Genomic DNA, 13,007 nt, shown 5'->3' on the forward strand with positions numbered 1-13,007 from the left:
TTGTGACAGATTTATAATCTCATGGAAATGAAAATTTAATGAGAAATAGAACGTACTGGAAGAATAAAATTTATATATAAGCGATTCTAGTAGAAAACTACAAAGTTCAAATATGCTTCTCATGTTGATGTTGTCTTATACAAAACTCATCTTCCCTCCAACAAATTCAACCTGAGCCAGATCCAACGATCATCAACCAACCTATGTAATGTTTCAATAGGGGTTGCGGTAGGTACTTTTTTATTTTTAATCAAAGGTTTCACATTCAAGCTCAAGGTATAGAATTGCATTTCTTATTGAGTGTTTATCTTGCCAACATGAATCCAAATTACTTGTGCTATGCACGATCACTTGGAACTTACTTGTGCTCTTGAAGGCTACTTGAAATTTATCCGTGCTCTGCACGGTCACTTGGAACATACTTGTGCTCTGCACAGTTACTTGGAACATACACGTACTTTATATGGTCACTTGGAACCTACTCGTGCTCTCTACAGCTCTTGGAACCTATTGTATAGCCACTTGGAACTAGGGTTGGCAAGTGTGCCGGTCCCGGGTCTAAATGGGCCAAGTGGGCCGGTCCAAACGGTCCCGCGGGCTAAACGGGTTAAGTGGGCCCAACATATATTTTTAAAAGAAAAAAAAATTAAATAGATATTAGAGACAAAAGGATGTTAAAAAAAAATATCTAAGGCAATGCTTTGTAAATTTTATTATAGAATTGTGACCTAAATTTTATTTAATATCCTAAATTTTAATATTCAATATTTAATATCGAATATATATAATATATAAGATGTATATATAGTATATCGATATAAGATGTATATATATATATATATATATATATATATATATATATATATATATATATATAGTATATTCGATAAGCTATATATACATCTTATATACTATATATAAGATATATATATAGTATAGTATAGTATATATATTAGTCTAAAGATAAAAGGATGTTAAAAATAATATCTAAGTCTAAAGACAAAAATATTATAAAAAGATATGCCTTGTAATTTTATTGGAACTTACTCGTGCTCAGCACGATCATTTGAAATCTACTCGTGTTATGCACAACACTTGAAATTTATGAGTGCTGTATACGATACGTGAAATCTATCCGCGCTCTACACGACCATTTGGAACCAAACTGTCATAAAATTTTCTTTGTATGCATTACACATATTTTTTCATACGTTAATGTATCTTAAAAAGAAATTCGGGTAATGGCCATTAATCTGAGACATCGGGTAAAGGTCCTAATTCATGCGGTATTTTGGACATATTTATTTAGCTTTTGCACTCATTTTTGTCACAAAGATAGTTTTTGCGTTATTTTGGTTCAGGACTCAAAGTATCTTTTATTGTCTTTTTCTTTATATTTTTTGTTGTCATATTTTATCTGGAGTTTTAAATACTGGGTATGAATTAAATAATTCGAAAAAATTAAATATAGTTTAAATAATAATGTGAAAACTAGATTGTGGAGGTACTTCTTATAACCATTAATAACTATCAAGGACCATTTTAACATGTTTCTCCAAAGATAAATGATCATTTTGGACCTTGTATTTTTTCTATTAAAATGAAGTTTCTAACACAAAAATTATACATTAAAAGGAAGAAAATGGATAATAAGCCTTTGAGAAAAAATTAGAGAAAATAACAATACCATTCCTTGAACATACTCCTGAACATTTTTTTATCCGTTTAAGTTATAAAAACATCAATATTTTTTTTATTTTCATCAAATATTTTAAAAACTTGTATTGATAGATTTAACGTGAAAATAAAAAAAATATTTAACTAAAGAATCGTGAAAGTCTACTCAAATCAAGAAAATGCAACACCAAAAATTACGCTACACGTCAATAATCAATTAAAAATAGTAAAAAATTACACCCGACTCTAGAAATAGACAAAAAATAATAAAGACGGCAAAACTTTACCTTTAATGTGGGTTTTCGTTAAATCTTTCTTTTGTTTTACACAATCTTCACTAGCCCTAATAGTTAAGCTTACTAAGATAAAAGAAATGCTCATTTTTTTTTTATAAATTTGAAGGACCAAAATTACTTGGGAGTTATTTAAAAGATTACTTATCTTATTTCGAACATAAGAGATTATTATTTTGTCATTTTCTCAAAGAAATACTCACTTAATATGTGTATACGGGTGAAACCGGACCCATAAGCTGGCCCGATTCCCGATAAAATAAATCGAGTAAGGTATGCAATGATAAGGAACCAGAATCGAGGTAAGGGACTCATCGAGTCAGGCAACGGGGGCACGACGCCCTCCCTCGAGTATATCAAGGCCATGACCCCGGGATCGGTCCAAATCCCAAAAGACTTCAGAGAGCATTATTGGGCAATCAAACACGATTAACAGAAGGTCGTAATATTCGTGATCAATCGGGTATCACATCACGGATCTCGGCACGTACCAACGGGAATCCAGTAATTAGTTATACGAGAGATTTTTACCTTTTATGGAATTGTACCTAGAATGGGATTCCCCTACTATATAAAGAGGGGTCTGATTATTCATTGAGCACATTATAACACACATCCCAAAGTAATATACTATTATTTTTTTAATTATTCATGGCTCTCACATTGTTGATCAGTGTTTCATTATTATAAGCCCGTGTCACGACCCCAATTTTCCTCCGTAGGATGTCGTGATGGCACCTAATCTCTAAGATTATGCCTAACAATTTACGGAATAAATGAATAATAAACTAAACTCCAATCTCAACACTGGATATATAAATATAAAACTGCAAATCCATAATTACAACTCCTAAAACCCGGTAGAAATAAGTCACAAGCTTCTAGGAGAAAATACTAAGTGTCTCTATAAATCAGAGTCGAAAGAAAAATAAGGAAAATAACATAGTAAGGATGGGGGGAGGGGGGGCTCCGAGGTCTGCGGGCGCTGGCAGATATACCTTAAAGTCTCTACGTGTGGTCCAACTCACTGGTATCTGATTTGGTGGGAAGAACTCGAATCTGCACAAAAGATGTGCAGAGTGTAGTATGAGTACGCCACAACGATACCCAGTAAGTGCCAAGCCTAACCTCGTTAGAGTAGTAACGAGATCAGGTCAGGGCCCTACTGGTTTAAAAGGAAAGTAAGGCAGAAGATATAATAATATTCTAAATGACTGAAAATTTAACAACGGGAACCTCAGAAAATAACAGCTCAGCAAATAGAGGAAAACAACAGGGTACTCCCGAGGTACCACCTCATAGTCCCAAATATAAATATGCAAAATAGGGGGATCTCCCGGGGAACTGCCTCGTAATCCCAAAGTAAATATGCAGTACAAGGGGATCTCCCGAGGAACCGCCTTGTAGTTCTAAAATAAATATGCAGTATAAGGGGATCTTCCGAGTAAGTGCCTCGTAGTCCCAAAGTAAATATGCAGTACAAGGGGATCTCCCGAATAAACGCCTCGTAGTTCCAAAGTAAATATGCAGTACATGCGGATCTCTCGAGGAACCGCCTCGTAGTACCAAAGTAAATATGCTACAGGTAATCGAAGGAAACACAAAATTTCAGCAAGGATCTTATAGTTAAAGATTTAACTCAAATCAAGGAAAGCAGGAAATTCAGCTACACATGTTGCACAAATTTGCAAGTAAGAGTTAAGGCACGTAGACATGCGATACTAGGCTAAACATGATCACTACATATGCTAAGGCAACTCAGTAAATAATTTTTTTAAAAAGGAGACAACTCAGTTAAGGAATTCAAAAGATGACAAATCAGCAAGAACCAAATTTTGCATAATCAACCAGTGTACGCACTCGTCACCTCGCGTACACGACGCTCACATATCACAAATGGTTACAACATTTCCAAAACCTAAGGGTATTTCTCCCACCCAAGGTTAGACAAGTCACTTACCTCAAATCTCGCTCAATCAATCGATGGAGATGCCTTTTCCTCAATTTTTCGATTCCAAATGGCCCAAATTTATCCAAAATCAATTACATATCATGAATACAACTACGAGAAACTAATTTAAATAATTAATTTATAAATTTAGCAAAGAATCAAAAATCACCCCAAAAAGTCGATCCGGGCTCACGTCTCGAAATCGGGTAAAAGTTACAAAATATGAATACTCACTTGACCACGAGTTCACCCATAGCAAAATTACCAAAATCCGATACCAAAAACCTCAATTAAAACCCCAAAAAATCGGTTAAAGAATTTTCCAACCCCCCCCCCCCCCCCAAAAAAAATTCACAACCAAAATCCTAAATTAAATGATGAAAATAACGATGGATTAATGGATATTAATCAAAAACAAGTGTAGAATCCTTACCCAAATGTTTTCCTCTGAAAATCCCTCAATTTTCGTCTCAATCAGATCTCTCAAGTCCCAAAATGAAAATGGGATCAAACCCTCAAAATTTCCCCTTTTCTGCCCAGCGATTTCGCTTCTGCGAGGGCTCCACCGCATCTGCGGCTCCGCACCTGCGAATGAACCATCGCATGTACGGACTTTACTTAAATCCAAAATCCCGCTTATGCGATCAAAAGGGTCGCACCTGCGCGCTTGCTTCTGCGGAGTTCTTCCGCTTCTGCGATTAACGACCTTCCGCTTCTACGTTCCACCTTCCACATGAGCGACTCCGCTTCTAAGGGTCTCCACATCGCACCTGCGATCTCTGGCCTTTTCCTCTAGCCACGCACCTACGCCCCATTGCTCGCACCTGCGATTGTCATCTACTGGGTTTTCAGATTTCATTGGGATTTTGTTAATTAATTTGGTTTTCCGGTGAGGTTCAGTCCGTCGATTCCAATTGAGGTTCCGCTCACCGGTCTTTCCTCGTTTTCGGATCTATTTGAGAATACTCAATGTTCATCTTTTGGTGCAGTAATATTGAAGGCAATAATTTGCTCATTTGAGGTCCATTCTTATCCTTTTCTATCTATCTAATATCCTTTAGTTTCATGTATGTGATTTCTTGGTGATACTATTTTGTTGATTAATTTCGTGAGTGCTCTGTTTGATTTTTAGTCTCCGTTATTGAAAACAGTTTGCCCAATTTTTGATTCAGTTCCTTTGTTTGGATGATGATTTTACTTTTTGGTAATTACTTGTTAAGTAAATAAGACAAAGGGGCAGTGGGGGGTTTTGAACATAATCAAAGAGATTTTGGCTGGGTTGCCACTGCTCTCTCTATTCCCCGTCCACTTTGTTTTATTTTTACCTCTGTTTTTCCTTTTGCAAGTTTTTGGTTAGGTTCTGTCCGATGTTGGGAAATGGAGAAGGGAAGGGAGCCGTGGCTGAGAGGTGCTCTCCAGTTGGAGGGATTTGGTAGGATTTCCATAATTGGATATTTTATATGGAAGTTGAAAGGGATGATGATCATTGGATTAGAGGGGAATAAATGGCTAAGATTAAATCTTGCATTTTAAGTGGAGAGTGAGCTAATGGGGTTGGGAAGAATGTGCCTTTGTTTTGCTAGGTCACTAAAATCCAAAAATGAGCTCCCAATTGGCCTTCTCAAACAGATCCGGAAACGAGCAAAGACCGGCGAGCGGAACCTCAATTGGAATCGACGGACTGAACCTCACCGGGAAACCAAATTAATTGACGAAATCCCAACGAAATCTGAAAATCCAGTAGATGACAACCTTGAACCAAACCTCAAATGGCAGATGACGAACTAAACCAAAAATGAAACTGCGAACAACGGAGCCATCGAGAAGCTAAGAAACGAACTACGACCAAACGAGCAAAGACCGGCGAGCGGAACCTCAATTGGAATTGACAGACTGAACCTCACCGTAAAACCAAATTAATTGACGAAATCCCAACGAAATCTGAAAACCCAGTAGATGACAGCCTTGAACCAAACCTCGAATGGAAGATGACGAACTAAACCAAAAATGAAACTGCGAACAATGGAGCCATCGAGAAGCTAAGAAATGAACTACGACCATTTGTGGCTTGCTTCATGGTATTTTTAAAATTGGTTTTTACAACATCTAAAAGGTTTGCGGGTTTTGACTTTTCCGATGGTGTTCGACGAAGCTAAAAAAATGGAGGAGTCGTGGTAGAAGGGTGAAGCTACGGTGGTTATATAGTGGTGGCTTCGTGACTGTGTGTGCGTGTGCGTTCTATGGCAGAAAAATGGGGGAGGATTTGAGAGGAAAACGTGAAGGGAGGTGGGGTGCGGCTAGCTTCAGAAGGGTGGCCGCTGTGCTCTCTGTTCCCCATCCCCTTTGTTCTATTTTTACCTTTGTTTTTCCTTTTGCAGGTTTTTTGTTAGGTTTTGTCTAATGCTGGGAGATGGAGAAGGGAAGGGAGCCGTGGCTGAGAGGTGCTCTCCGGTTGGAGAGATTTGGTAGGGTTTTCATAATTGGATGTTTTATATGAAAGTGGGAAGGGATGATGACCATTGGATTAGAGAGGAATAAATGGCTAAGATTAAATCTTGCATTTTAAGTGGAGAGTGGGCTAATGGGTTGGAAATAATGTGCCTTTGTCTTGCTGGGTCACTAAAATCCGAAAATGAGCTCCCAATTGGCCGACGACCTTTCACCTCGAATCAAGCAAAAATTCTAAAAATTGCCTACCCAAGTGTTATCGGCCTAACATGCTCCTAGAGTTAATGAAACTAGTAATAACGAAGCAGGAATGAAACATATCATATTAAGCCAAAATCTCTTTGATTATGTTCAAAACCCCCACTTCCCATTTGTCTTATTTACTTAACAAGTAATTACAAAAAAGTAAAATCATCAGCCAAACAAAGGAACTGAATCAAAAATTGGGCAAACTGTTTTCAATAACGGAGACTAAAAATCAAACAGAGCACTCACAAAATTAATCAACAAAATAGTATCACCAAGAAATTACATACATGAAACTAAAGGATATTAGATAGATAGAAAAGGATAAGAATGGACCTCAAATGAGCAAAATATTGCCTTCAATATTACTGTACCAAAAGATGAACATTGAGTATTCTCAAACAGATCCGGAAACGAGTAAAGACCGGCGAGCGGAACCTCAATTAGAATCGACGGACTGAACCTCACCGGAAAACCAAATTAATTGACGAAATCCCAACGAAATCTGAAAACCCAGTAGATGACAGCCTTGAACCAAACCTCGAATGGAAGATGACGAACTAAACCAAAAATGAAACTGCGAACAACGGAGCCATCAAAAAGCTAAGAAATGAACTACGACCATTTGTGGCTCTGCTTCATGGTATTTTTCAAATTGGTTTTTACAACATCTAAAAGGTTGATTTAATCTTAGCCATTTACTCCCCTCTAATCCAATGGCCATCATCCCTTCCCATTTCCATATAAAATATTCAATTATGGAAACCCTACCAAATCCCTCCAACCGGAGAGCACCTATCAGCCACGGCTCCCTTCCCTTCTCCATCTCCCAGCATCAGACAGAACCTAACCAAAAACTTGCAAAAGGAAAAACAGAGGTAAAAATAGAACAAAGGGGACGGGGGAAGAGAGAGCAGCGGCCACCCAGTTTCAAATAAAAAAAATTATGTTTCGAAGGATTTTTTAAGAGTCCCCACCTGATATTTGGTTTCGGTGTGCCAGATCACCGCTTTTGTTTTATAAGAATTTTCCTTCAAAAAACACATTTGACTCTAAACTGATTGCACCAGAGATCTGAGTAAGGGAGTTCATTTGACTCAGGGAGAAAGTGTTATGCATTCCTCAAATCCCGTGAAACTCACAGTTGCTTACATGATCAAGTTGGCTTTAAAGGATATTCGAATTTAGGCAAAAACACACAAAAGAAAAATAAACACAGAAGAGGCTCGAGGTCGTCCCCACCAAACTTACGATTGCTTACATGATCAAGTTAACTTTAAAGGATATTCGAATTGAGGCAAAAACACATGAAAGAAAAATAAACACACAAGAGACTCGAGGTCGTCCCCACCTAAATAAAAGAAAAATAAGAAGAAAATACTTAAAGTCTATTATACTATGCTCATCTACGATATCCATAATGGCCGTCAATTATAGAGAACTTCGGGGCATACCCCTGATAAAAAGAGTATGAAATATATACAGAGTCTACGGGGAATTCCCCTGAATATAAACTAAAGGGGACGACCTCTCACCTCGAATCAAGCAAAAATCCTAAAGATTGCCTACCCAAGTGTTAACGTTCTAACATGCTCCTAGCGTTAATGAAACTAGTAATAACGAAGCAGGAATGAAACATATCATATTAAGCCAAAATCTCTTTGATTATGTTCAAAACTCCCACTGCCCCTCTGTCTTATTTACTTAACAAGTAATTACCAAAAAGTAAAATCATCAGCCAAACAAAGGAACTGAATCAAAAATTGGACAAACTGTTCTCAATAACGGAGACTAAAAATCAAACAGAGCACTCACAAAATTTATCAACAAAATAGTATCACCAAGAAATCACATACATGAAACTAAAGGATATTAGATATATAGAAAAGGATAAAGTTGACTAAAATCATATTAAAATAAAAATAAGTAAATATTTTTAAAATACTGCTTTTAAAAGTTGCGCGGGTCAAAAATTACATTCTTACAGCGGTCATCCTTGCGCATGTGCGATTACCCCTGAACCAGCCCAGCACCAGAAAATCTTCTAAGTCCAAAAATAATTCATTAACCATCCGAAACTCACCCGAAGTCCCCGAAACCTCAACCAAATATACCAACCAGTCCTAAAATATCACACGAACTTAGTCGAGCCTTTAAATCACATCAAACAATGCTAAAAATACGAATTACATATCGATTCAAGCCTAATGAACTTTAAAATTTTAAACTTCTACATCCGATGCTGAAACCTATCAAATCATGTCCGATTTACCTCAAATTTTGCACACAAGTCATAATTGATATTACGGACCTATTCTAACTTCCGAAATCAGAATCTGACCCCGATATAAAAAAGTCCACTCCCGGTCAAACCTTCCAAAAATTCATCAAATTTCCAACTTTCGCCAATTGACGCTAAAAAGACCTACGGACCTCCAATTCAACATTCGAATACTCTTCTAAGACCAAAATTACCCTATGGAGCTATTGGAACCGTCAAAACTCCATTCTGGAGTCGTCTTTCTACAGTTTGAACTACGGTCGATTCCTACGACTTAAAATTCTATTTTAAGGACTATGTGTCCTATTTCACTTCGAAACCAAAAAAAAATCCTCTTGGCAAGTCACAATACCCAAAAATGAAATAGAGGTAGCAATAAATAGAGGTTCATGACTACTACTCTCAAAACGACCGACCGGATCGTTTCAGCGTGGGATCGAAGACGTATACCTCGTCGATGCTGCCTTGGAGTCCAGAATCATCCTCCCCTTATTTTCAAGCGGTTTGAGTGCCCCCTGTTGATCCCAACGGAGTTTCGGTCGCGGACCCGATCGACGCTAACTCACATGTGGCCATCAATGCGAATCTGCCTATCGATCCTGAGAACAACATCCGCGGGGGAGTCCGATCGACAGCCCAAAATACACACGGCGGTGAAGGAGATGAGATCAACTTGCGAGTGATCTTTGAAATGCTGCAGGCCCAACGAGTAGCGATATCCCAACTACAGAACCAAAGTCGCGCCCCCAATAGAGTTGAGCCCGAGCTGTCCCGAGAAATCACTCGCATAAACGAACCAATCACCGAGAGGCCGAGTGAAGTTAAACCCGGGATTAACCCCGAGATCAAAAAAATGCTCGAGGAACTGACAAAATGGGTAGAATCGGGAGAAAAGAAAATTGAGGCCAATGATAAAAAAGGTGAAAACCTACAATTCCAGGGTCGACCAAATCCCAGGAGCACCACCTATATTGAAGGGTCTAGATTCCAAGAAGTTTGTTCAGAAACCTTTCCCGGAGATTCTTGACTTCTCCTTGACTTCTTTCTGAGCCGCATCCAACTCAGCCTGGAGATTCTTGATTTCTCCTTCTCATTGCTCCCTCTTCTCAGCAAGCTCTTTGACTTCGGCCTCGAGTTGGCTAAGCTCACCCCGGTACCGGAGAAAGGTTTCATAGTGGAGCACCGCGGCATGTAGAATGTGAAAAAGAAAAGGCATTAGAGTCATCAAAAACTGAATTCGAAGATAAAAGAGTGTGATAACACTTTACCCGGTTCAGCGTCTGTTGCGCTTCGTTGAATAAGCACGACGTATCCACCTCGTTCATCTTTGCCTGGTCTTCTTTGGTTACTAGGCACCAGAGGTAGCTAGCTACCCTGACGGGGCGGAAAAAACCCAGGCATCCTCTGGGACGGTGATAACTACTAATCGCTTCAGGCCAGGATCTATGCTCGGAGCGGGGAACCGGTTGATCAACCTCGGGCTCGAGTTCGGCCCACCAACCTCCGAGGATGGACTTTTCCTCGGCACCATAAGTTACCCAACCTAGAGAAGCCTTCCAGGGCGGTTGAGTCTATACCATCAAACAAGCTTCGGAGGGGATCGTCCGCTCCATGAGCCCCTTCATTGAATCGCTCCTTCATCGCTCGGGCTTCATCGAACATAGATTCTGTGAATGAGGGCGATCCCGAAATTTCTATAACATCGGGAGGGGCGGAGCCTGCGACTTGAGAGGTCTCGACCCTCACCTCTGTACGAGCCTCGTGAACTTGAGGAGGGTTATCCCCCATCGTTTCCCCATTGGCTACCACTTGTTCCTCGGGAATGGATGGCTCGCGGGCCACAAAATGGCCATCCTTCTCGGGCTCATCCCTAAGCCGGAAGAGTGAATCTGATTCAAGCACTCGCGAGCTGGAGCTTTCCTTTGGCTTACGAGCCAACATTCTCCTCGATTTCTTCTTCTCCGAGCTCGGGGCCCTCTTCCTTTTCTTCTCTCCAGCTGTGGCTCTGGGATGCCCCGAAGCAGAAGGATCGGCGGGTAGGTCCTCACCTCCTACCAAGGGCCTAAGCTCGATGGTCTTAGGCAAGCCTGCAAAAAAAAAAGAGAAAAGAAGCAATGAGGACATAGAATTGAAAAAAGAAGGTTTAAGGCTACTTATCCAGAGAAAGGAATCTTACCATGAGATCGGGCCTCCCAACGGCCCTTTGAGAGCTCGCGCTACGAGCGCTCGGCATAAGGCATCTGCGAACAAATGCCTCTGATCCACTCCTGGAGCCGAGGAATGGCATTTGGAACTCGAGCGAGGGCTGTACCACAGCAAACACCGATGAGAAAAGGGAAGATAAAACATGAAATCGACGTTTAAAAGGAGTTATACTTACGTGATACGTTCCACTTCTCGGGTAATGGCCTCTACTCGGCAGGTATCAGGTCGGCGGTCCTCACCTGGACAAAGCATTTTTGCCAACCCCGATCTCGGTCCTTGTCGATACTCGAAAATGGGGCTTTGCTGGCCCGACGTACAAGCTTTATCAGTCCCCCCAGAAGATTTGAGGACTGTATAAGCGGAGCAGATGATCAATGGTAAACGTGCACGAATCGATTTTGTTCACAAAGAATCGGAGAAGGATCACGATCTTCCACAATGGTGGGTGAATTTGGCCGAGGCATACGTCGTATCTCCTGCAGAAGTCCAAGATGACCGGGTCCAATATAAAGGGATAAGTGTAAATACTTAGATATCCCTCAGCATGTATAGTAATATCGTCATCGGGCCCGAGAATCACTACATCCTTATCCACCCAGCCAGAGTCCTTTCGAATTGCAGGAAGAACGACCTCGGTAATAGAGCAAATATACCGTGATACGCCTCGCATCGGCCTTGAACCGAAGAGGGATTTTCAACCTTGAAGTTGTCATTGACCGAACACCCCCCGGGGACGAATATTTTCAAGGGGGGATCGGTTGCCGGTTCATCAGTGGTCGCGCCCGGAACAGACTTCTCGAGGACGACCACATCAGGGGCGGTCTCCTCGACCTCAGTGGCCGACCGCGAAGAAGAAGAAGAAACATCTTTATGGGGAGCGGTCTAGGAAGTCTTTGCCATTTCTTTTATCTGGTTAAAAGGGTTTGAAACTATGAAGTAGAATGAGGAGATGAGGGATGAGAACTTGCTAATAAAAAAAGCAAACTCGCATAAGTGAAGGGTAAACGAAAGGTTGTAACTTGAAGAACGAAGGTAAGAATATAGAAGGATGAAAGAAGGCTGTAATATCTTAAAGGATCGAAGGTAGAAGCTTGGTCCAAAGTAAAAAAATGAACGAAGGAAGGGGTGTTTATAGGGGCTTGGCGCCGTTTCACATTCAGGCACGATCTGTTGACGGCCGACACGCGTTAGGGGTCATTGTGACGCGACTGACGGAAAGTTTCGGTTTCTTTGTCGTTTTGTGTCACAACGTGTTGAAGAAGAGATCGAATAACTCATGTCGTTCCTCGTCGTTTCCATAAAACTTGCTCTCCGAGAAACGAGGGGACTATCTGTATACAGGTGAAACCGGACCCATAAGTTGGTCCAGATCCCGATAAAATAAATCGAGTAAGGAACGCGATAACAAGGAACCTGAATAGAGGTAAGGGACTCATCGAGTCAGGCACCGGGGGCACGACGCTCGCCCTTGAGTATATAGAGGCCATGGCCCCGGGATTAGTCCAAATCCCAAAAAACTTCAGTGAGCATTATTGGGCAATCGAACACGATTAACGGAATGCTGTAATATCCGTGACCAACCGGGTATCACAGCGCGAATTTCGACACCTACCGAAGGGAATCCAATAATTAGTTAGACGGGAGATTTTTACCTTTTATGAAATTGTACCTAGAGTGGGATTCCCCTATTATATAAAGAGGGATCTAATTATTCATTGAACACATTATAACACGTATCCCAAAGCAATATACTATTATTTTTCTGTTATTCATAGCTCTCACATTGTTGATCAGTGTTTCATTATTATAAGCCCGGGATCGAAGACGTATACCTCGTCGAGGCTGCCCTCGAGTCCAAAATCATCTCCTTATTTTCAAGCGATTTGATAATTTATTACATTTTTTG

General features: G+C 40.4%; 1 protein-coding gene across 1 annotated transcript in view; it reads left to right on the forward strand.

Annotated features, from left to right (window-relative positions):
• The window catches only part of LOC104087487 (hydroxyproline O-galactosyltransferase GALT3), a 172,324-nt gene that overhangs the window by 102,483 nt on the left and 56,834 nt on the right, over positions 1–13,007 (forward strand). The window lies entirely within an intron of this gene.

This window comes from Nicotiana tomentosiformis, chromosome 5, assembly GCF_000390325.3.
Source record: "Nicotiana tomentosiformis chromosome 5, ASM39032v3, whole genome shotgun sequence".
In the NCBI taxonomy this organism is placed as follows: Eukaryota; Viridiplantae; Streptophyta; class Magnoliopsida; order Solanales; family Solanaceae; genus Nicotiana; species Nicotiana tomentosiformis.